The sequence below is a fragment of the Pleurodeles waltl genome, chromosome 3_1 (genome assembly GCF_031143425.1).
Source record: "Pleurodeles waltl isolate 20211129_DDA chromosome 3_1, aPleWal1.hap1.20221129, whole genome shotgun sequence".
Taxonomy (NCBI): Eukaryota; Metazoa; Chordata; class Amphibia; order Caudata; family Salamandridae; genus Pleurodeles; species Pleurodeles waltl.
Genome location: NC_090440.1, coordinates 470832814 through 470858759, shown reverse-complemented (window position 1 = coordinate 470858759; position 25946 = coordinate 470832814).

Here is a 25946-nt window from a genome sequence, read left to right as displayed (position 1 = left end):
GACGGAAACTAAGTGCTTTCTCATTTGTCTGACAAAGATGCTTTTGCCGTTTACCCCAGGGCTATAAAATAGCCCAGGGCTGTTCTCAGCCTGAGTAACATCAATATTACATGATATTGATCCTGAGGCGTTATCCTATGTGGATTACATTTATTTCACAGACGACAACCTCAACATTCATCTTGTTAGGGTCGATCGAATAATACTGGGGTTTGCAGAGCTCGGTTATAAGTTCAACTTTAAGAAAAGTAGGATTGTCTTTCTCAGTGTATAGTTCCTGGGATACGAGCTATTGAACTAAGTAAAGAGCCTGGCCCCGCACTTACTAGAGAAGTGTGCACAACTGCACCCACCAAACACTCTAAAGAAACTGCAGTCTTTACTTGGTTTCTTCAGTTTTGGCAGCACATACATTTGTGACTATGCACAACGTATCAAGCTACTTTATGACTTAATACATCCAGATTTTTCTAGCAGACTCTGGACAGTTGAACACACGAGCATCCTTAGGGAATTGCAACAGGACATGCTGGAAGCTAAACATTTGCACACATGTGGCAATAAAACAAATTCGGTCATCAGAATAATTGCTGGTGCCATTGGGTTTACTTATGTCACCTTAAATGAAGATAACACAGTACCCATAGCATATAAATCACACTTATACTCCAATGCAGAACAACGTTTTGCACCAACAGAAAAAATTCTAACTGCAGTTCAGATGGCAGTCATAAAGGAGAGGCCACTTGTCCAAGGAAAATGCATTATTGTCGGCACCCCATTGCCAGCCTTGGAGGCGCTCACCTAAGCGAGCGTTCCTAACGCTGAAGCATTACATCCACGTTGGATTCAGTGGGCAACTTCGCTGACAGCTACTGATGTTAATTACATCTTTGATCTAAAACTCCAGACACAAGAATTTCTCCAATACGAACAGGAGTGCCTCGCTCCTCTACATCTTTTACCTTTAGACAGCTACCATACTTTCATTTATACTGATGGTTCAGCTCAACTAGCTGTAGGTACCAAACATCAATACTCAGCCGCTTGTGCAGCTGTGAGTGGAGAAATGAAGGATGGAGTCTTCCACCCTCACAATACCTACACGCAGACCCTAGGGGACTGCAATGCTCAGTTGGCTGAACTCAAAGCACTTATTGTTGCACTGGAACACACAGAGATAGAAAGACTGACTTTATTAGTCTGTGACTCATATTACTGTGTTCAGTCCTACAATGATTATCTTAATCATTGGAAGCTGAACGGGTTTAGAGATTCTAAAGGGAACACCATAAAACACAAGACATTGTGGGGGAGGGTGGCTGATCTTTAGGATAAACTACCATGTGTCCATGTAGTACATACATTGGGCCACCAATGTGTAGGAGTACACGTTATCGGCAACACTTTGGCTGACGAAGCAGCCAAATCCGCAGTAGCTACGGCTTCTGTGGCTGCAGTGACTCGTTCCCATACGAGATTGGATAGTGAAATTCTGACTGCCGTGAAAGCTTCAGCTGATGGCAAGCCACATCAGTGCACAGAATGTTGCTTATGCAACACTTCCTGGGGTTGGAGACCGAGCAATCCCCCAACCTAGACCAGAGATTATATTTAGTGAAAGCAGCATGTGAGGGTGTCGCTTCTGCTTATGCTGGTATTTCGGCCACAGTAACACTCGTACAGAAAAGATTCTGGTGGCCCAGTCTATACAAACAGACAAAGCAATAAGTCCTTTGTTGTGAAATTTGCCAGCAAATAAAGGGCTCTAATGTCAAATGCCCATCACAGATATCCCTCGTAGTGTCCGGCAGGCCACTACAATGTGTGTACCTGGATCATTGTGGCCCACTTCAACCAGATGTTGCATACAAATACATCCTAGTCGCTGTAGATTCTTGTTCTAGATTCCTGTTGGTATGGCCCCAGCGGTCGGCTCACGCTCGAACTGTTATAAAAGACTTGCTGATCTTTATCGGTACATATGTGGTTATAGCATTCCATTCGGACCAGGGCCCTGCATTTGCCACTGAGGCATTCAGTGACACCATGGGGACGATGGGTGTGGAACTCCATTACTCCTCACCATACCATCACGAGGGAAATGCAGTCATGGAGAGGCAGAACCGTGATAATAAAGCAGTCCTTAACAGCTAGAGTATTAGGTTCTGGTCGAAGCTGGCTTCATCACCTATATGGGGTCCAGAGAGGACTGAATAATCTGCTAAGACGGTCCTTTGGAGGACACACTCCCTATGAGGTTCTCTTTGGGATAACCAATGTATGTCCCATATCATGATGGCTCTGGTATGGTGGCAGCAGAAACACCTTTTGACATAAATGAACGCCTCACTGTCTTACAGGAGCTTCAGCAATTTTGTGATGATAAATCATCCACCAGTGCTGCCAATTCAGGAATAAGGGATATACCAACAACTTCCACTGGCTGGATTCATAAAGCTGGGGATCTGGTTTGTGAAAAGATCGCTGTGAAGAAGGAATTCAGTCCATCCTACAGAACATCGGTCTCACTCCTGGGAGTACAAGGTGCCAGAACTGTTATCTTGCCACCACTGCCTGGTTCACGAGGAAACACATTTGTTTCAATTGACAATGTCAAACTATACCATGTGGCAGATCCTGTACAGTAGACCCAGAGGTCCCTTGGGTAGTTCCTGATCCCCTCTCACTACCCAACAGGACATACCTCTTCAGAATAGAGTGAACAACACTACTCTGGGCTATGCAACAATGTCCAACAATGCTACAAATTCCTCCTCGAACATGGGGAGGGCTGAAAATGAGCTCTTGCTGGTTCCTGTTACCACTTCAACTACAACTCCTGTCCAAGATTTGGCTATTTTATACACCAATACAACACAGACTGATGGCACCACCTACTATGAGCCTCCAGTCAAGTGGACTCATCTACAAGTTCTGCACTTGCTCTCATGTTTGCAGAGACTGCCTCTGGTTACTTCATCGATATTGATGACTTTTCTTCAGACTCATCCACTTCAGTGACTGAAAATGTTTCAAGGACACATAAGCTATATCTATGGCTTAAAACTAATTACTTAATATACCCCTGGAACGATCTATGGTTCAGCCTGACATTTTCTACCTTATTTCTATGGATTGGTTTTGTGACTGTTTTCTTTTTGCTCATAAATGGTCATTACATTCCTGAACGTTCCTCTGTAGAGCCTGTGGATGAAGTCTTAACTCTATATCATTCCTCACACAAAGCCCAAAGAGACTTGTCCCTAGTGAACATTTCAGCTGCACCCATTTCTGATGGGATTGTATGGGACAAAGTTCCATTTGAAATATACGGGCCTACTGAGGTCATCCAAATTCCATATGTATTTAAAATATCTATGACAGATGTTACTACACCAAGGCCCTCATTCTGACCTTGGCGGGCGGCGGAGGCCGCCCGCCAAAGTCCCGCCGTCAGATTACCGTTCCGCGGTCGAAAGACCGCGGCGGTAATTCTGACTTTCCCGCTGGGCTGGCGGGCGGTCGCCTTCAGACCGCCCGCCCGCCAGCCCAGCGGGAAAGAGGCTTCCACGATGAAGCCGGCTCGGAATCGAGCCGGCGGAGTGGAAGCTGTGCGACGGGTGCAGTTGCACCCGTCGCGTATTTCACTGTCTGCGCAGCAGACAGTGAAATACTTGTAGGGGCCCTCTTACGGGGGCCCCTGCAATGCCCATGCCAGTGGCATGGGCACTGCAGGGGCCCCCAGGGGCCCCGCGACCCCCCCTACCGCCATCCGGATCCCGGCGGTCCGACCGCCGGGATCTGGATGGCGGTAGGGGGGGTCGGAATCCCCGCGGCGGTGCAGCAAGCTGCGCCGCCGCGGAGGATTCAATGGGGCGGCGGTACACTGGCGGGACCCCGCCAGTGGTGCCGGTCCGACCGCGGCTTTACCGCCGCGGTCGGAATCCCCATTGGAGCACCGCCGGCCTGTCGGCGGTGCTCCCGCGGTCCTCCGCCCTGGCGGTCAAAGACCGCCAGGGTCAGAATGACCACCCAAGTGTTCTATCTGATGATTGGGATGTCCAGACAGTGGATTCTATGTTAACTGAAATGAAGGACTATTCAGTATTTTGAAAGTGATGATGTATATGTGTATACAATGAATTATGGGGAAATGTTCTGCTGTAACAGTAGGGGACATTACTACCTGCACATTGCAACTAGACACAGACCAGTACTTAACTACACACAGTGGGAACATTGTTCAACACCACCGGTGGGGAGCCCAGAAAGTTATTCAGAAGAATTAGCGTATTTTCTGGGCATGACACAAAACATTCTGGGGGTCATTCTGACCCCGGCGGTCTGAGACCGCCGGGGCCAGGGTCGGCGGGAGCACCGCCGACAGACCGGCGGTGCCCCGCAGGGCATTCTGACCGCGGCGGTTCGGCCGCGGTCAGATGCGGGAAACCGGCGGTCTCCCGCCGGTTTCCCGCTGCCCTTGAGAATCCTCCATGGTGGCGGAGCGTGCTCCGCCGCCATGGGGATTCTGACACCCCATACCGCCATCCTGTCCCGCCAGGAACAGGATGGCGGTAGGGGGTGCCGCGGGGCCCCAAATTCAGGGTAGGGAAGCCTTGCTTGGAGCATGACTGATTCCTGTGCAAATTATCTTTTTAAATGACACCATTCAACAAACATCCTGCCTGGGGTTAGCAAAAATAAAAGACATGAACACGCCCAGCATCCCAACACCGGCTAAGTTTAATGATTGGTAGTTCTTCCTAAATGTCACCGAGGAAGAGCTAGATGCAAAGATTCAGGCTGGTACCTATAATTCTTCACTTTCCAGTACCGGCGGGTGGTTAATTTGGCCAATAGACACCAATCGATGTCAGGCACATTTTTTAAATTCCTCAACGGGTGTCAAGATTAGCCACCAGATCCTTGCTTTATCTCAACACACGGGGATAGTTGGTACATACAGTCTGGGTAAACTGTGCCAACAATGGGTGCATTCTAGCACGTTAGCCGCAGTCAAAGAACACCTTAACACACTTCCTGAAGATAGTGACTTACAGGACTTTTTTCTAGGTCCTAGGAAAAAGTGCTGTAAAAGATTCATCTATACTATGTACAATGAGATATGAAAAATTTCTCAGATAGAAGCTGCTGCGCTTTTAAGGCAAATAGATAAGGAAAACTGTAGCAGTTGTCGATAATGGCATGAACACTGTCCAACAGAATTTATTCACTAACAAACATAGGCCCTCATTATGACATTGGGGGTAAGTGCTGCTTACTACCATGCTGACTGCTGCCAACATACCGCGACCGCAGCGGTATACCGCTACGCGTATTATGACCCACACATAGAAATCCACCACTACACAGACACACACACAAGTCCGCCACACCAATGGTCAGTGATAAACTGGTTGTACCAAAACCAACAATGATACGCCAACAGAAATACGCCCACATCATTATGACCCACGAATCACCGCGGCGGACATTCAACCACGGTAAATCATTGGCGGTACATACCGCCGCCCTCAAAATACACACACACTAACAAACACCACCGTGGACAATTCAAACTACACACACCTGACACACACATACACACACCACACCCACACCACTATAAAACACACACACACATTACCCACAACCCTTTACCACTACAAACAATTTAAAACTGAGATAGAGAGACACGGCAGGAGCACCCACAGAACCAGAGAAACAGAACACCATCACCCATACACCATCCACACACTTCACAGCACACACCCCAACACATCACCCCACACAAACTCACACACACCACTCACACTACACCCATGGCACCACAAAGACACCCCAGGTTCTCAGAGGAGGAGCTAAGGGTCATGGTGGAGGAAATAATCCGGGTAGAGCCACAGCTATTAGGATCACAGGTGCAGCAGACATTGCTAAGAAGATGGAGCTATGGCGGAGAATCGTGGGCAGGGTCAACGCCGTGGGACAGCACCACAGAACAAGGGATGACATCAAGAAGAGGTGGAACGACCTATGGGCGAAGGTGCGTTCCATGGTTGCAAGACACCAGATAGCTGTACAGAGGACTGGCGATTGACCCCCACCCCCTTCCCTACAACTAACAACATGGAAGGGGTAGGTCTTGGCAATGCTGCATCATGAGGGCTTGGCAGAAGTAGCAGGAGGACTGGACACTGGTAATTCAACTCTCTACTTTTATCACCCACCCGACCTGCATGCCATCACATACCCCTACCCCTACCTTCACCCCCATCACCCCACCACCTGACATACACCCCACCATCACAACCCACCCATCCCAGGAATCAGCACTGCATGCACCACCAATGCATGGACACCACTCACAGCCCTGCATGGACACCCATCACCACAGTATGCACACTAGTGACAATCACTTAGCCAACCAAATCACAACTCACACAAGCCAAAGCTGCCTTGGTAATAACAACCATAGGGGGAAACATACCCATGCACAAGATGTCACACGCAGTAACAATAGCACTGCATTTACATCCCCACAGGACCCCCATACAACGTCACCGGAGAGGAGGTGCTAGCAACATCCAGTCCCCCCCGAAGAGGTCCACAGTGATGACAGCAGCTCTGCACGCCTGGATCAGGATGACCAACCTGGCCCATCAGGGACCTCAAGACAGTCGGTGACCCAGGCACAGTCCCATACCACCACAGAGCCTCCCCCCTCAGGAAACACCAGCACAGCACCCACCCAGTGGGCCCATCCCTCTGTCCCCAGGACACGTCAATCAGCAGTGTGTCTACCACTACAGGGACCCTAGGCAACCCCACAAACACAGGACAATCAGGGACCTGGGGTCAGTGGCAGTGGGCACACGGTTCAGGGGACAGAGGCACAGGACAACAGGAAAGCTGGGAGGACTGCTGTGCTACAGGGGGAGGACAGGCCCAGGGAACCGACTCTCCACGAGGCACTCACCAACATCCTGGGAGCATACCGCCCTTCCCAGGAGATGATGGGCCAGATACTGTCCAAACTGCAGGAGACCCAGCGGCCACAGGAGAGACAGCATCTGGGGATCAGGGAGGACCTGAAGGACATCCACACCACCCTTGTCACCATTGCAGGGGTGCTGGCAGACATGCCCAACACCATGAGGGAGGCAATGGCACACCAACGGGCCCATGACACTAGCCACACCGATGAACAGCCCTCCACCTCCACTGATGCTAGTGGACAGGAGGCCCGCCACAGGAACAACAGGCCACCAGCACCCCCCCCCCTGCAGAAGGAGAACCACCATGCAAAAGGTCCCTGCGATCCAGGCAGAAGCCATAGAACATTGCCAAGACCCCCGCCAGGAAAAAAGGCTCCCCTGAATGTCACCCTTGTGTCACACTCTTTCACCCAGTCCACCTTGAACTGCCATTACCCCACTCCCTATGCCCCCTTGGACAATGCACCTGTGATACCAATAGACTGTTCTCTATCCTGGACTTTCCTCCATCATCAACCCAGCCCATTGCAATACACACTACACTTATTATCACATCCATAAATACCTGTTGAACTAATACGAGTATGAAGTCTGTCGATTAATTTAAATATGTATTAGTTTAAGCTGTAAACATTGCAATTCAAATGTACAGTTATATTTACATAGGTATGATCTGTAGTGGGCAGCAGTAAACACACCAGGAGCCAGATTGGGGCACAGATATCTGAAAATAGAGATGTCAAAGGGTACAGTGAGTGGCCATAGAATTTGAAAAATCAGACTGCCATGTACAATGTCCAACACAAACTACAATGGAAGGTGAAGTTACAGTGTCTTACCTGTGTGTCACTGGAAGTATTGTTGAATTATAGTTGTTCTGTTGTCCACATCCTCTTCCTCAGCCTCCTCTTTCCACAGGCTCCACCGCTGAAACACGACCATCTCCAGCCTCATTCTCCTGCAGAAAAGGCATCTGGCGGCTCAAGGCCAGGATGTGCAACATGCAACGATGATCTGGCAGACTTTCTTGGGTGAGTAGCACAGGGATCCACCTGGCAGATTTAGGCACCGGAATCTGGCCTTCAGGAGGCCAAAGGTGCGTTCAATGATCCTCCTTTTTCACCCATGTCTCTCATTGTACCATTCCTCTGCCCTTGTCCTGGCATTCCTCACTGGGATCAGTAGTCATGAGAGGTTAGGGTAACCAGAGCCACCTGTAAATATTGAGGGATACCTGTTAGCAAGACACTCACCCTTAGGGCCAAACCCACACCCATATAACAACAGACAATGGGTGGGGACCATGGGCTCACCTATTAGCCACACCAGTGCCTCTGGAGGTGGGACATGACATATGGAATGCTGCTATTCCTCAAAATAAAGGCATCATGCACAGACCCAGGATACTTTGTGTTGACATGGGAGATGTACTGATCCACCAGGCACTCTATTTGCACATTCAGAGAGTGAAAGCTCTTTCGATTTCTGTAGGAAAGTAGCCTCTTTCTAGCATGGTTACCCCCACTTTTGGCCTGTTTGTGAGTGTATGTGTAGGAAAGTGCCATCTTGTCTGGCATGTTACCCCCATTTTTACTTGTGTGTCAGTTTGTTTTTGCCTGTCTTACTGGGATCCTGCTAGCCAGGACCCCAGTGCTCATAGTTGTGGCCTGAATGTGTGTTCCCTGTGTAGTGCCTAACTGCAGGTTAGCAACCATTTTTACCAATTCTAATTGGCACACTCGAACACCCTTATAATTCCATAGTATATGGTACCTAGGTACCAAAGGTATTGGGGTTCCAGGAGATCCCTATGGGCTGCAGCATTTCTTTTGCCACCCATAGGGAGCTCAGACAATTCTTACACAGGACTGCCACTGCAGCCTGAGTGAAATAATGTATTTGTGAATGTGGGGACACCATTACACGCATGCACTACATATATGGCAATACCTATATGTAGCTTCACAATGGTAACTCCGAATATGGCCATGTAAAATTTCTAAGATCATGGAATTGTCCCCCCATGCCAAATGTGGTATTGGGGTGCCAATCCCATGTATTCCCGGGGCCCCAGCATGGACCCCTGGTACTGCCAAAACAGCTCTCTGGGGTTTTCTCTGCAGCTACTGCTGCTGCCAACCCACAGACAGACATCTGCCCTCCTGGGGTCTGGGCAGCCCAGTCCCAGGAAGGCAGAACAAAGGATTTCCTCTGAGAGAGGATGTTACACCATCTCCCTTTGGAAATAGGTGTTATGGGCCTAAGAGGTGTATCCTCTCCTGGCCTCTGGAAATGCCTTGAAGGGCACAGATGGTGCCCTCCTTGCATAAACAGTCTACACCGGTTCAGGGAACCCCCAGCCCTGCTCTGGCACAAAACTGGACAAAGGAAAGGGGAGTGATCACTCCCCTGTCCATCAACACCCCTGGGGTGGTACCCAGAGATCCTCCAGTGTGTCCCAGATCTATGCCATCTTGGATCCAGAGGTGTCAGGGCACAATGGAGGCCTCTGAGTGGCAAGTGCCAGCAGGTGACATCAGAGACCCCTCTTGATATGTGCTGACCTGACTAGGTGTCCAATCCTCCTCTGAGGGCTATTTAGGGACTCTCCTGTGGGCTTCTCTTTTGATAACAAATGCAAGAGCTCACCAGAGTTCCTCTGCATCTCCCTCGATGACTTCTGCCAAGGATCGACCGCCGACTGCTCCAGGACACCTGCAAAACTGCAACAAAGTAGCAAGAAGACTACCAGCAACATTGTAGCCCCTTATCCTTCCGGCTTTCTCAACTGTTTACTGGTGGTGCATGCTCTGGGGGCTGTCTGCCTTCACCCTGCACTGGAAGCCAAGAAGAAATCTCCCTTTGGGATGATGGAATCTACCCCTTGCTAACGCAGGCACCAAACTTCTGCTTCACCTGTCCTCTGGGTCCCCTCTCATCGTGACTAGCATGGTCCCTGGAACACAGGAGCTGGATCCAAGTGACCCCGACAGTCCAGTGGTCCATCTGTCCAAATTTGGCAGAGGTAAGTCCTTGCCTCCCCTCGCCAGATAGTAATCCTGTGTACTGCATGAACTACAACTGCTAGGGCTTCTGTGCACTTTTGCAAGGAATCCTTTGTGCACAGCACAGCCCAGGTCCCCAGCACTCTGTCCTGTATTGCTCAACTCGCTGAGTTGACCACTGGCTTCCTGGGACCCTCTTTTTTAGTGTTGAGATGAATGCTGTACTCAGTTTTCTTGAACCTGTGTTCAAGTACATCTGCGGGTACTGACTTCTTCTGCATGGGCTCTCTTTGTTGCTGTGTGCTCCCTCTGTCTCCTCCTCCAAGGGGCGACCTCCAGGTTCTTCCTGGGCCCGGGAAGCACCCATTTTCTTCAACTGTGACCTCTGCAGCTACAAGGCTTGTTTGCAGTCCTTCTGCAAGGAAACAACTCTGCATCCTCCAGCATTCCGTGGGACATCTTCTGTGCAAAGGAGAAGTTCCTGACACCTTCTGTTGTTGCAGAATCTTCAGCTTCTTCCACCCGGAGGCAGCCATTTTTCACCTTCATCCGGGGTTTAGTGGGCTCCTGCCCCCCCGGACACTTTCGTGACTCTTGGACTTGTCCCCTTCCTTTACAGGTCCTCAGGTCCAGGAATCCGTCTTCAGTGCTCTGCAGTCAGTTGTGGTCTTTGCAGAATCTCCTATCGCGACTTCAGTGTGTTTTTTGGGGCAGTAGGGTCACTTTTCTCCTACTTTTCAGGGTCTTGGGGTGGGGTATCCTGGACACCCTTAGTGTTTTCTTACACTCCCAGTGACCCTCTACACACTACACTAGGCCTGGGGTCCCTAAGTGGTTCGCATTCCACGTTCTTAGTATATGGATTGTGTTGCCCCTAGGCCTATAGCATCCTATTGTATTCTGCAGTGTTTGCACTAATTTTCTGTTTTGTGTGTATATTTTGTGTATTTTACTTATCTCCTAAGGGAGTATATCCTCTGAGATATATTTGGCACATTTTCACTAAAATAAAGTACCTTTATTTTTAGTAACTCTGAGTATTGTGATTCTTATGATATAGTCCTATATGATATAAGTGGTGTAGTAGGAGCTTTGCATGTCTCCTAGTTCAGCCTAAGCTGCTCTGCTATAGCTACCTCTATCAGCCTAAGCTGCTAGAACACTACTAATCTACTGATAAGGGACAACTGGACCTGGCACAAGGTGTAGGTACCATCAGGTACCCACTATAAGCCAGGCCAGCCTCCTACAAATGGTATCTGACATCTCAGGGCTAGATTGTGGAGCATGTAGCAGGCAACGATTACCTTGTGGGTGAGTAGAGGAAGGCATCCTCCAGAGAACTCTAGGCACCTAAATCTTGCCTTCCGGACCCCCAAAGTCCGCTCACCTTGACCTCCCATGGGCCTCATTGTAGCGAACTTCCCCTGACCTGGTTAGTTACTTCACTGATGTCAACAGCCAAGGACGGTTTGGATAGCCAGAGTCACCTGTGAGCACAATGTGAAAACAACACATGCATGTGTGTGTGACATGCTATATTGTGATGGGAGGAGACATACATCGCAAACGCACATTTCAGTGGTAACTTACCAACCAGCCAGGCCAACCAGCCAGGCCCTCTCTGTGTAGGATGGTGTCATTAGCAGTGGGAAAGTGCTGTTTTGCACGATGAATGAATAATGCACATAACTTGGATATTTGGCTGTGATTTGTGAGATGTACTGGGGTAGGACAGTCCTCCTTTTTGCCCTGGTCACCCCTAAACTTTTTGGACAGATACTGGTGGTTAATGACTCTTGGCTGTGGCCTGTGTACTGCTTACCAGTCCCAGGGCAGGTGCTTTATATAAAGTGGATATCCAAATTAGTCTAATTATAATTGACAAAATTAACTACCTAAAAGTCCCTAGTATATGGTAGGGCATGTAGGTTTAGGGACCCCAGCATAGGTGGTGCCCCCGTAGGTTCACTGCTGAGGTGCCCAGTGTCATTTTAAAGGCAGGCCTGCCTTGCTGGATGCTTTTAAATTAAAGTTACATGCAAATTCGACTTTGGAATTAAAAGTAGTTCCAAAGTCTTAAACTAGCTTATTTTTACATATAAGTCACCCCTAAGGTGTGCCCTAGATGCCCCTTGGGCTGGGTGCCATTTAACTATAAGCTGGGACCTTATAGAAATAGTTTTATAAGCCCTGGTGAGGTAAAACAGCCAAATTCATTTTTCCCTCATTGTAGTGAATGGCCTCCATAGGCTAGAATGGGGAGACAATATTTTAATTTTAAAAGTCCCCTTAAGTAAAAGATACCTCAAGTTTGGGATCAAATTAATTGTTATAATAAACCCTACAACTTCCAGTTCAGATAAAGAGTTTTAAACTTCACCTGAAAAGTTGCCAACTTCAACCCTGCTGTGTTTTGGCTGCTTTGCTCTGATTAGCCAGCCTCTGGCAGCCCTCCGGCTGCCTTGATGAGGTGTGAAGTGGCCTGGCTCCACACAAAGAGATGTGCCTGGGGGAGAAGATCTCCTCAGCAGATGTGGAAACAGGAAGGGAGAGGGCTGCTAAACTGGCCTTCAAAGGCCCGGAAGGGCATTTGGAGCAACCCAGCAACACCCTCACGTCCTGCAAACCTAGACCATTAGGTGCTCCCTTGATTAGATTAGGAGAGGGCAGGAGAGGGGTGTGTTTAGGATTTTAACCACATCAGTAGGTGGGCTCATCCAGATGTAACCTCCAAAAATAATTTACAGCCACGATGGATTTTTGAAGAATATTGCTCCCTGGGATTGAATTTTACCACACTTACCAGGAAGTGGTCATGACAGAGGGAAGGATCCTGCACCTGATTGGAGAACCAGGACCCCCTGCTTTTCACCCAGGAGCAAGGATACAACTGGCAGACCTGCACCCACACCTCAGATCCCTACAATGAAGAACTACAGAGAGAAGAAGGACCGCCCTGCTGGACCCCTGGCTTGCACCTGGACACTGCACTTTGGAGGACTGCATCAGCTGCACACTTGGGCTTCACCACAAGAAGGACTTTGCCTGGCTTCAACTGGTTCAAGAAGGGACTCCCTGTTTGCTGCAGGTAAAAACTTGCTAACCAGAGTCCCCTGCACCAACTCCTAAAGAAACCAACCAGTTGACCACTGTCCAGTGGCCAAAAAGGAGTTTGCACCAGGTACATTCTGGGAGTTGTAGTCTGCACCTTCTGGAACCTTGGGGTGAGCTGTTAACCTCAAAAGAACTTTCAAAGAACATCTGGAAGAAGATCCAGAAGTTTGGACACGTTTGGAGAACTTTTGGAAAAAAGCTCCATAAAGTGACCGACCCCCCGTGGCAACTCTAGGCAGCTTGCCTCAATCGTGACCAGGCCTGACTTGCAGGTTTGTCCTGTTGAAAAAAAATCTCTGAAAAAGTGACTACGTCCGAACGTAGGAAGCTGACCCAGTCCTCACAGCAGTATATCTGAAGAGGGCTCAAGGGATGTTGGATCAAGATTCAGGTTTGTCCCGGTAGAAAGATTTTTAGTTCTAACAAATGACTAAGTTTGAAGGTAAAAATCTCCACCGAGGGCTACCATGACACGTATTTCCTGTGTTTTATTTAATTACTGTTTTGTGATATTTGAATGCTTTACGCTTTGTTCCCCGAAGTTAAGCCTTGTCGCTCGTTGCCAAGCTAGCAAGGGTTGAGCTGGGTTTAATTTATTGAGATCTAACTGGATCTAAGTAGAGGCTTAGTGGCCTATTGCTAAGTGTACGTACATGCCTGCCCTTATCAATAACACATTTTCCAACAACTGGTCTGCCTGAATGTTGATTTAGTGTAGTTTTCCTGTTCCTATACACCTGTACATTTGCACTGGGTGGGACCAAGGACACATGGGTGCCACCAATGGCTTTTACACATGTGGAATGTGTCCCATCTCTTAAAAGTCTGCCTTCACATAGGCCAAATCTGCTCGGTGGGGAAACCTGATGTAGCTGTTCTGGTATTTCAACAATGCACACAGTACATCTCTCAAAAGCAGACTTAACATGGGCTGAGACATCCCTGCTGTTATACCCACTGTATTGTGAAAGGAGCCAGTGGCCAGGAAGTGTAGCACTGACAAGAATTGAACGATGGGAGGAATTCTATAGGGATTGCGAATGGCAGGCATCAGATCTGACTCTGACTGATCACTGAGCTCCATGATGGTATGACGATTCAAATGATATGCCTGAATGACATGTCTTTCCTCCATGTTGTGCAGGTCTACTAGTGGACGGTACAATGGTGGCTATCTTACTCTCCTCATGGCAGAATAACTATGTCAAAAAAATTAAACATAGTATGAGAAATACAGAATGCACTCATCATAGATAGCTAATTACATCCGTCACACCTAACAGCTGTAGAGGAGGGCTACTACATCTGATAATACAGTACAGCACATAGCTAAACATCTGATTACACCCTCCTTGGTGCACATTGTCAACTATAACAATGGGTTAGAACTTATGAAACAACTGTCACTGTTAACTCCTACGGTGCCTTGGACGAGGTGATCTGCACCCGGGAACTGGGGGGAGCTAGCGCTCCCCACCCACACCCCCCAGTCGTGGATGGAAGGGGAATCCCTTCCACCCGACCCCCCTACCCTCCCCCCTGACGTCAGCACACATCGCACGCTGATTGTCACAGAGGCCTCCTCCTTCTCCAGCGCGCTCGGAAGAGAAATGCAAAGCATTTCTCTTCCGATCACGTGGAGGAGGCCCGAGAGGCTTCAAAGAGAAGGAAAGGAATTTCCTTCCCTTTGAAGTCTCTCTCAGCGTTTCAAAAGTCGGATTGTAAAGCAATCCGGCTTTTGAAACGCCCACTAGACACCAGGGATTTTATTTTTCTTTGAAATTGGCATAAGGGAGCGATCCCTTGGACAAGGGTCTCTCCCAGGGGGGGCAGAACATTTTTTTGAAGGCCTTTTCGCTCCCCTAGGGGACAAATTACATTTAGGCCATTTCTACCCCCCTTGGGGGCAGATTGGCCTATTTTTATGAGGCCAATCTGCCCCCAAGGGGGACAGAAACCACTAGACACCAGGGAGTTTTTTTTTTCTTCGTGAATTTCACGCAAGGGGAGCGACCCCTTAGGCAAGGGTCGTTCCCCTGGGGGGCAAATTAATTTTAGGCCATTTCTGCCCCCCGGGGGCAGATCTGCCTATTTTAATTAGGCCGATCTGCCCCCAAGGATGCAGAAACCACTAGGCACTGGGGATTTTTTTGTTGTCGTGGTTTTACGGATGGTGAGCGACCCCTTAGGCAAGGGTCGCTCGCCTGGAGGGACAAATTGTATTTAGACCATTTCTGCCCCCCTTGGGGGCAAATCGGGCGATTTTAGGTCAATCTGCCCCCAAAGGGGGCAGAAACCACCAGGAACCGGGGATCTTTTTTTTGTGCCAATGTCACCCAAGATGAGCGACCCCGTAGGCAAGGGTCGCTCCGGGGGGGAGTTGAGGGGTGGGGGTCAAATTTAATTTAGGTCATTTCTGCCCCCCTGGGGGCAGATCGGCCTATTGTTATTAGGCCGATCTGCCCCCAGGCGGGGCAGAAACCTCTAGGCGCCAGGGCAATTTTTTTTTTGGTGTTTTTTGTTTTGTTTGTTTGTTTTTTTAGAGATGGGAAGCGACCCATTAGGCAAGGGTCGCTCCCCTGGGGGGCAAATTGTATTTAGACCATTTCTGCCCCCATTGGGGGCAGATCAGCCGATTTTAGGTCAATCTGCCCCCAAGGGGGAGCAGAAACCACTAGGCACTGTGGATTTTTTTTTTTGCGCCAATGTCACGCAAGGGGAGCGACCCTTGCCTTACCTATTTTAATTAGGCCGATCTGCCCCCAAGGGGGCAGAAACCACTAGGCACCGGGGATTTTTTTGTTGTTGTTGTTTTACATATGGTGAGCGACCCCTTAGGAAACAACTAGGCACCGGGGATCTTTTTTTTTGTGCCAATGTCACGCAAGGGGAGCGACCCTGTAGGCAAGGGTCGCTCCCGAGGGGGCTTGGGGGGGCCAGGGGGGGCAGAAACTTCTAAGTGCCAGGGCAAATTTTTTTTTTTGTGGTTTTTTTCCGTCTGTTTATTTTTTTAGAGATGGGGAGCGACCCATTAGGCAAAGGTCGCGCCCCTGGGGGGCAAATTGCATTTAGACCATTTCTGCCCCCGTTGGAGGCAAATCGGGTGATTTTAAGTCAATCTGCCCCCAAGGGGGAGCAGAAACCACTAGGCACTAGGGATTTATTTTTTTGCGCCAATGTCACGTAAGGGGAGCGACCCCGTAGGCAAGGGTCGCTCCCGGGGGGGGGTTGAGGGGGTGGGGGGGAATTTATTTTAGGCCATTTCTGCCCCCAGGGGGGGCAGAAACGTCTAGGCACCAGGGCTAATTTTTTTGTGTTTTTTTTTTGTTTGTTTGTTTTTTTTTAGAGATGGGGAGCGACCCATTAGGCAAGGGTCGCTCCCCTGGGGGGCAAATTGTATTTAGACCATTTCTGCCCCCCTTGGGGGCAAATCGGCCGATTTTAGGTCAATCTGCCCCCAAGGGGGGCAGAAACAACTAGGCACCGGGGATCTTTTTTTTTGTGCCAATGTCACGCTTTGGGAGCGACCCCGTAGGCAAGGGTCGCTCCCGAGGGGGCTTGGGGGGGGTCAGGGGGGGCAGAAACGTCTAAGTGCCAGGGCAAAAAAAAAAATTGTGTTTTTTTTTGTCTGTTTATTTTTTTAGAGATGGGGAGCGACCCATTAGGCAAAGGTCACGCCCCTGAGGGGCAAATTGTATTTAGACCATTTCTGCCCCCCTTGGAGGCAAATCGGCCGATTTTAGGTCAATCTGCCCCCAAGAAACAATTAGGCACGGGGATCTTTTTTTTTTGCGCCAATGTCACACAGGGGGAGCGACCCCGTAGGCAAGGGTCGCTCCCCGGGGGGTTTTGGGGGGCATATTTATTTTAGGCCATTTCTGCCCCCCCCTGGGGCCGGCTGAGCTAGAGGCCAAAATCCACAGGTAGGCACTTTGCAAAAAACACCTCTGTTTTCTGTGAAAAAATGTGATGTGTCTACGTTGTGTTTTGTGCCATATCCTTTCGTGGGCGCTAGGCCTTCCCACTCAAGTGAGGTATCATTTTTATCAGGAGACTTGGGGAAAGCTGGGTGGAAGAAATTTGTGGCTCCTCTCAGATTCCAGAACTTTGTGTCACAGAAATGTGAGGAAAATGTATTTTCTTAGCCACATTTTGAGGTTTGCAAAGGATTCTGGGTAACAGAACCTGGTCAGAGCCCCACAAGTCACCCCATCTTGGATTACCCTAGGTCTCTAGTTTTCAAAAATGCACAGGTTTGGTAGGTTTCCCTTGGTGCCGGCTGAGCTAGAGGCCAAAATCTACAGGTAGGCACTTTGCAAAAAATACCTCTGTTTTCTGTCAAAAAACGGGATGTATCCACGTTGTGTTTTGGGGCATTTTCTGTTGCGGGCGCTAGGCCTACCCACACAAGTGAGGTATCATTTTTATCGGGAGACTTGGGGGAACATAGAATAGCAAAACAAGTGTTATTGCCCCTTGTCTTTCTCTACATTTTTTCCTTCCAAATATAAGAGCGTATGTAAAAAAGACGTCTATTTGAGAAATGCCCTGTAATTCACATGCTAGTATGGTCACCCCGGAATTCAGAGATGTGCAAATAACCACTGCTCCTCAACACCTTATCTTGTGCCCATTTTGGAAATACAAAGGTTTACTTGATTGCTATTTTTCATTCTTTATATTTCAGCAAATGAATTGCTGTATACCCACTGCAGGGTGCAGCTCATTTATTGGCTCTGGGTACCTAGGGTTCTTGATGAACCTAAAAGCCCTATATATCCCCGCAACCAGAAGAGGCCAGCAGATGTAACAGTATGTGGCTTTCAAACATCTGACATTGCAGGAAAAAGTTACAGAGTAAAACGGAGAGAACAATTGCTGTTTTTTTTACCTCAATTTCAATATTTTATTCTTCAGTTTTTCAGTTGTTATTTTCTGTAGGAAACCTTTGTAGGATCTACACAAATTACCCCTTGCTGAATTCAGAATCTTGTCTAATTTTCTGAAATGTTTAGATTTTTGGGATCCAGCATTGGTTTCATGCCCATTTCTGTCAGAGACTGGAAGGAGGCTGAAAGCACAAAAAATCATAAAAATGGGGTATGTTCCAGTAAAATGCCAACATTGTGTTGAAAAATTGGGTTTTCTGATTCAAGTCTGCCTGTTCTTGAAAGCTGGGAAGCTGGTGATTTTAGCACTGCAAACCCTTTGTTGATGCCATTTTCAGGGAAACAACCACAAGCCTTCATCTGCAGCCCCTTTTTCCCATTGTTTTGAAAAAAGCAAAATTTTCACGGTATTTTGGCTAATTTCCTGGCCTCCTTCAGGGGAACCCACAAAGTCTGGGTACCTCTAGACTCCCTAGTATGTTGGAAAAAAAGGACGCAAATTTGGCGTGGGTAGCTTATGTGGACAAAAAGTTATGAGGGCCTAAGCAAGAACTATTCCAAATAGGCAAAAAAAGGCCTGGCACAGGAGGGGGAAAAGGCCTGGCAGCGAAGGGGTTAATGTGTGTAAAACTAATCAGGTATACATGAATCACACTTATTGTTGGACTTCATTGTACATTTCCGACAAATAGGAACCTCTGAGTAGCTGTACATAGCTATCACCACATGTTCTCAAACAAGACAGCATTTACTGCAGATATGCACAATATTTCACCCAAAAATAAGGCAGTATGTACAGATGTAAAGCACAATAGGGGGTTAAGTAAATTAAGCAGATTAGGAAACACTTCAATACATGAAATGTGCTTAGAATGACAGGCACCTGGCCTACTGTACTGGACAGGTGGAAGTGACCTAAGTCTTCCCGTGGAAGTTGTCATGGTGATAGGTGGTCACAACTGGGGTGTAACTTGCCATTGGAAGACATTGCTACCTTTGGCGGACTTGGGCCATTGGTGATGTTCACCAGTGGTGACGGTCAAGAATGTGGAGGCCGTGACCACCATTTTCTGCAGTATTGCTCACTGAACTCCTGACACTGCTGCCAGCTAGACCTCCACGACCTGCGCTGCTGTGTACTGCCTCTGGGAGCGATCATGCCACATCCTGCAGGTTATAGGGCCTCTGCCTTCACCCCTGAAGAGCTGGAAAAGCTAGTAAAGGATGTCCTACCCCTTTATGAGCAGCTTTATGGTGCACCAGAGGAGCAGGTGAGTCCAATGTCATATCAATGTGTGATAGATGTGGTGTTTGATGGTAAACTAGTGATAGTATTGATGCATGCAGATGGTATATTGTGAAGGCGTGTGACCTGAGAGGATGGGTATGTGTGCCAGTTTGCTGTGAATGATGTGCACTGTCCACTTCTATTGGTATGGTGCATATGGAATTGACTTTCTCCTTTTGTCTTTGTCATCCATGCAGGTCAACGCCCATCAGAAGCTAAGCCATCGCCACGCAAATGCGGACCCTGGGGTTCCACAGCCAGAGGAGCACCCATGGTAGGAAGCAGTGGCAGGACCTAAGACACTGCACCCAGAAGACCGCTGGGGCCCAGCTGGGTATGTGCTCCCAATGAGGGATGGGTGCCCATCAGATACTAACCCCCCTAATGGCCCGCATTTCGACGGTGGCCTATCCTGAAGTGGATGGTCATTTGATGGCAGCACAGCAGCCACAACGGGGTAAGTTCTGACTGAATCCATGTACTTTTCTCTGATAGTTTGGTGTATGGTATCTCAGTATTGCAGCTGTGACAATATAGTAGGTGCTACAGGTATGTTGACTACTGGGAATACATGGTCCTCCGGTTGTCAATATACAAACAGCGATGTGGCCTTTGGGTTGTGCATGGAAACCTGTTGATCATCTGTGTCCAGCCAAATGTATGACTGCACGTGGAGATGCACATGTATCATCCTTCCCACCTAGTGTCCCCAGGTCCAATCATCCAATTATTGTATTATGTAGCTCTAAGGTGTCAGACCACTCTCATTTAAATGGATATGCTCTATGTGCAACATTGGGCCTGACATATTAGTTACAGGGCATAGTTATCCTGTGTCCTAAAACAGTTGTACACTTCATCTGAGGCTGAACATCCAATTCAGGAAATTGGTAGGGCCAATATAGAACTGTATGATGTTTGTGGAAGTGTCCCCATTGTCATGTCATATTCATATATTTGGGTATGTGAAGTTTCTGAAGGATGGACATCCCACAATGGGGAACTCATGTTGTCAAATAGCCCTTAACATATCTTGTCATTAAATTGAAATGGACAAATTACTTGTATCCCAATGCCTTTGCTGTAAAGAAGGCAATTAGCTAGGCTGTTTGAGCCTTTGACTATGCGCATTGTCTATGCTAGCTATGCCATTGCCATAGCTATATGTGTGCTACATATGGTATTACCTGCCTACATCATGTCTCAGTGGATACTTGGTGGCTGATCATCTATAGTAGGCTATTCTATGCTACCTTGACCTTAGATGATCTGGGCTGTTTGTACAAGTTTGGTTTTGGCTCACCGCATATTATCCTGATTCAGTGGTTTAGCTGCACTTCCATTTCACATACACCTGTTGATGATGTGGGATATGTTGTCAGTAAAATAGCAGTCGGGTAGGTGCATGTGTAATTCATGTGTACAAGCGGTGTAAGTGTTTTGTCAGGACTTAGCTAATGGGAATCAAATGTCAGGACATTTGTAAGTGGTGGTTGTGCTACCTGTTTTGTCTGAGCAACATATGTGGTTGTGTGCACAGCATTTGTCCTCCTATAATGGGTGTGTGTTGTGGAATGGCCATGTATATGTGGGGACATGTTATTGTGTTGTTATTGAGTGGTGTTTGTGTTGACATGTGTTATTTGCAGTGTTGTGTGCCATTGTGTGGTTGGACTGTGTGCATGAGTGTGTGTGGAGAATGATATGTCAGATACGTTGTGATGTGTGTTTGTGGGATATATCATATGCTGCATTGTTTGGATGTGTGGTTGTGTGTGTTCATTACCTGGTGTTTGTACATTGTGTTGTATGGATGATTTGTCAAGGGGTAGTGTCTATTGTGTGTGCCTGCCAATGTTTTGGTGATGTTGCGATTTTTGTGTAGTTGTGTGGTTTGGTGGTGTTGTATGTTGCTGTGTGTGACTGTGCCGGTGCTTTGTATCTGGGGCTTCCTCTGTGTTTTTATCGTGTGTGTGTGTATATGTGTGTGTGTGATGGCCGTAGTGTGTGTACTATGTATGTGCGGGTGTATATATAGGCTGTGTGTGAATGTGTGTATCAGTATGGGGTTATGTGTGTGTGTATCGCCCTTGCCGCCTGTTCCTGATTTGCATATTGTGTGTAGGTGCATTGACAATTCACAACAGTGATAGGTAAGTGTGTGCACTCACAGTTGCAGTCATTGTCAATGGTTCTGAAGTCGTTGGGCGAGCAGCGGGAAGATGTGTGGTTCAGGTTCCATGGCGGCTCCGAACGACTATGGCTTCCTGAAGGTGAGTTTCTTCTTTAATACAATTGGTTACTGCCTGGGCTTCCGTGGTGGTGTGACCATGGCAGAAACCATGGTGGTGTGCAGCCTTGTAATCCGTCCGGCGGAAACATGGTATCCACCAGCCTGCAGGTGGCTACTGTTGTCCGTGGCAGCATGACAGCACTGATGGTGCCGGCGGTGGTTTGGCTGTATTCTGTTGGAAGTACCACCATGGTCATTATTTGGCGGTCTTCCCTACCATCCTGTTGGCAGTTTGACTGCCAACATGGCGGCTCTGTGACCGCCAAACTCGTAATGACCCCCTATGTTTTTATAACTTATAAGCCATCCCTAAGGTCTGCCTTAAGTGCTCAAAGAGTAGAGTGTATTGTTATAAAAACAGAAGGGACAATAAAAAATCTGTTTTATATGCCGTGGTTTGGAAAAAAATATCCAAAGTAATTTTCCCTATTGTAGTGCTGTAAGCCCCATTGAGTTGCATAGTATCAAAATAATGCCAGGGTCTGATTTATTATATGTATTACAGGAAAGTGGCTTTAGAATGTACTTTCCTGAAGTTCCCTAAAGCAGCCCTGTAGCAGTCTCTTCTACTTTGTCAACCTTTTACAGCCTGAGCCAAGCTGCTACCTTAATAGATGTGAAGAAGCTTGGGGATGAAAAACTACAGCCATGTGGTGGGTGGGGATTTGCTTCCTAGAGAAGTCAGGGAAAGGAAGGGGGTTGGGGAGGAGGTAAGCAGGGCTTCAAACGCAGGCGAAAGGCAGATTTGACAGAACCTAGGCTAGACCCCACTTCCTTGATCCCCTCATTGATCCCCAGTCAGATGGGACCCCCCTAAGGAGAGGGGCTGGAGGGGGTATATAGTCAGATGTTAGTCACACCTCTAGGTTGGATTACACAGACACACAGTTCAAGGAGAGAAGTTCTCAATTTCTTTGTCAAAACAGTGCATTTTGCATCAAAAATATGCCACACTTCACAAAAAGTGGTCATAGCAGAGAACCACTGCCCCCATTGGTTGGGGTGCCCCACCTTACCAGCACAGAATGGAAAATAAATATGGGAAAGCTGCAGTAGGTCCTCAGAATACTGCCTGGAATAAAAGAAGTAGAACAAATGTCCCTGGGACTGTACCACAGAATGCTTACACTCAAAAGGACTGCACCTGCTGCACTTTCAAGGCTCCACAAAGAACGGACTGTGCCTTACTCAAAGGGAAAGGAGTGGACTCCCTGAGCAGCAACAGGTACAAAAGTGCTAAAAGAAGTCACCTGCAGAAGACAAAGAGAGCACCCCAGTTGACCAGCTAAAACTGAATTTTCCAGCATTCCACAGGTGCATTGTGGGAGATTTAGTCCTAAACTCCAAGAGGCAGTCCAAGGTGTCTGAACCATTGGCTGGTGCTACTGGACACTTCTCTTCCCAAAGGATTCAACAAGGCACAAGATATAAAAGTTTGGAGGCTTTCTACAAAGTTTGCTAAAACGCTCCAGGAGGAGACTGGCTCGACATCTAGAGTCAAGCTGCTGTAGTTGAACCAGTGACCGGGCTGACTGTGCTAGTTTGTCCCACTGAAATCCCGTAGCACCTCTTGATCAACATCCAGGGGCTCACCAAGGCATCATGCTCACGCTCCAGCAGGCTATTGTCATAAATCCAAACTCCAGATGCAAGGAACCCGAGGAGTCAACGTCGAAAGAAAAGCTCCAAGATAAAGAGTAGGGGCCTGATTTAGATCTTGTCGGTCGCACCGATTTGAGAAGACTGTCAGGTCGACGGTTTTCCACCCATTGTATTTAAATGTTACAACTCTTTGAGTAGTGGACTGGCGGCGGTTCGCTGGCATCACAGGATCCAATGGACAGCAGACAAAGGTAGTGGCTGTGTAACAGAAGTAAGTGACACAGACCTTTGCCATATGTATCCCTGTGCACTAAACACAACACACCACATACACACCCTCATGCATTGCCTTTGAAATTGAAATCTGGGTTTCTGCTGGGCTGGAACTCAGGCAAATCTACCACTGATAACTAGGCTACCAGGGGTTTCTAGGGTGGTGTGATATGCAAGGATCCCAATATATTTTACTTCACAGAATGCAATACTATTATCGCCCGCAACTGGACTAGTCAAACCTTGGACAGTGTGAAGTCAATGTGATATTGTCAATGACTTCTGCACATAGTCACAGTTTAAGTCAGTTTCTATGAGGTGTGTTAGGTCTATCCCCATGTGGGAGGCAGTGTTTCAACTGAGGAAAGTGTGGGAACACTGGATGGTAAGAATTTGTCTTTGGCTTTAAAAGGACATTCTGGCTAAGAAAGCAAGCTAGGATCCATGATAGTCCTGCCAGCCTGGTTCTGCTTGAGCTTATAGTTTTCAGAAATGCTCAGGGTAAGAGGATTCCCTAGCTTCCTGGTCATCCAAAACCCATTCGCCACAGCAAGTGAGAAGGAATTGGAATTTCTGCAGATATAGTTTTGATATAGGGCTGGCAGAAAGGGCCCCAGTCCCATTTTAGATCTCCTGTGTGTTGAAAGAATGTCTAGGAAGGGACAGTGGCCTGATATCAGGATGGGCTGGCCCTCATCTCATTCTCTTTTTAAAAAAAACATAGGATGTCTTTAGGGCTTTCTTTCTGCTCTGGGAGAAAGACTGGAGATAAACCTTAAACCTACCCCTGGGGGGCAGAATGACTGGTTGGGATTTAGGGATGGGAGTAAGGCCAAATATTTGTTTGCTTTCCATGCAACCTATTTACTTCTAACAACATAACCTGCCCTTGTGTACTATGGGTTTTTGCCCCTCTAAAGAGTAAATTTGGGTGTATGTACCCAATATGTACCCTAAAAGGGAAGAAGGCCTGTATACTAGTTTGTTCTGGCACTAATACATCTTTTTCTCAAAATTATCAATGGGACCTAATGGGATTTCTGCTACCCTCAGTTGGAAAGCCTGGGATATACCCCCAACCTCTCTTCCTGAGTGGGCGGACAGAAAGACAGCACAAGTCTTTGTTGGGTGGAGGAGCAATTGCCTATGGTTGACCTCTCAACCTCTCTGGTGGCTAATGGGTAGGTCACTGCTTAGGGATTGCCCTCTTGTGCCATGTGCACTGATCTGAATTCAGGAAAAACTGCCCAGGCTGCTTGAGAATCTGTTCCCCTAAAGCCTGAGCTTAAACTTTGAAAGTGAAACCTCTCTTGTGCAAGTATGACAGGGACTAATTCCGGTACTTGGAGGACAAAAAGTTCACAACTTCCACACCCTAAAGCTGAGGAGAAGACGTGAATGTTTCATCCTCCACAGTAAAGAGGTATTTTTGGGGGGGTTATTTAATGTATTATTAATGTAAAAATAATTTCCTAATAAATGAGAAACTGATTTAGACTTAGTTTGTCAGATGTTGTTCAGTTAACCACATTTTGTAATCTGTTGGGCTCTAGTATACTGTCTTCTAGGTGGAATCAATGAAAAAGTATTGTCTGTCTAACAATTCTTCTTTAACTTTAGGCCCATAAATGAATAAACTGTTCTGCTACACTTAGGTTTACTTTTCCTGGCCAATAGCTTGTCATATTCCTCTTCCTACTCTAAGTGAGCCATTTTACAAGTTTCTACCATTTACATATGCTTTCTTCTATATCTACTTTAAGTTTAGTTTGGTTTGAAGCCCCTACAAAAATATACTCATGCTTGCCTCATGCTCCTCTCTAAATCTGGCGTTTTCAATTTTTTTTTAATATCACAAATCTCCTCCTCAAATTGACACTGTTTGTCTGTCTCTTTTTTGCATTGACCCAGAGAATATTACTGATCCTCCCTCTCAGTAAGGCTTTATAGAAGTCCCAAATCATACAGATTCTATAATAAACTGAAAACTTCCTCAGTACAGGTCTGAGTTGCTTGCTTATACTTCATGATCCAAGAGTATATTTTGATCTCTTTTACATCTAGTGCAGTAGACTGGTGAGACAAGTTAAGTCCATGGGAACAGCTGAAAGATTGGATAAATGAGTATGTAAATATCCTACTTCTGTGACCCACTCTGGTATCTGCCTGACACTTAAAAAGAAGTCTAGCTTTGAGTAATGGCCATACTCCTTACTGTGAAAAGCATAATCTCACAGTTGTCTTGGTTTATGTGTGTCAAATGTCACATAACCCAATAATAACCTTTTGCTGTGCTGGTAGGCACAAGTCTAGCAGAATTTGAGCATGTTTGACTCTCAGCTCTATTTAGACAGGTATCTAGGGGGGTAATAAATAAAATCACACCTTCAAAGAAGAGGGCGTTATAATCTAGAATATAGATACCAGACTTTGTAATGGGGTTTTATATGATGGGGCCATAAATGCCAGCACAAATAAGCA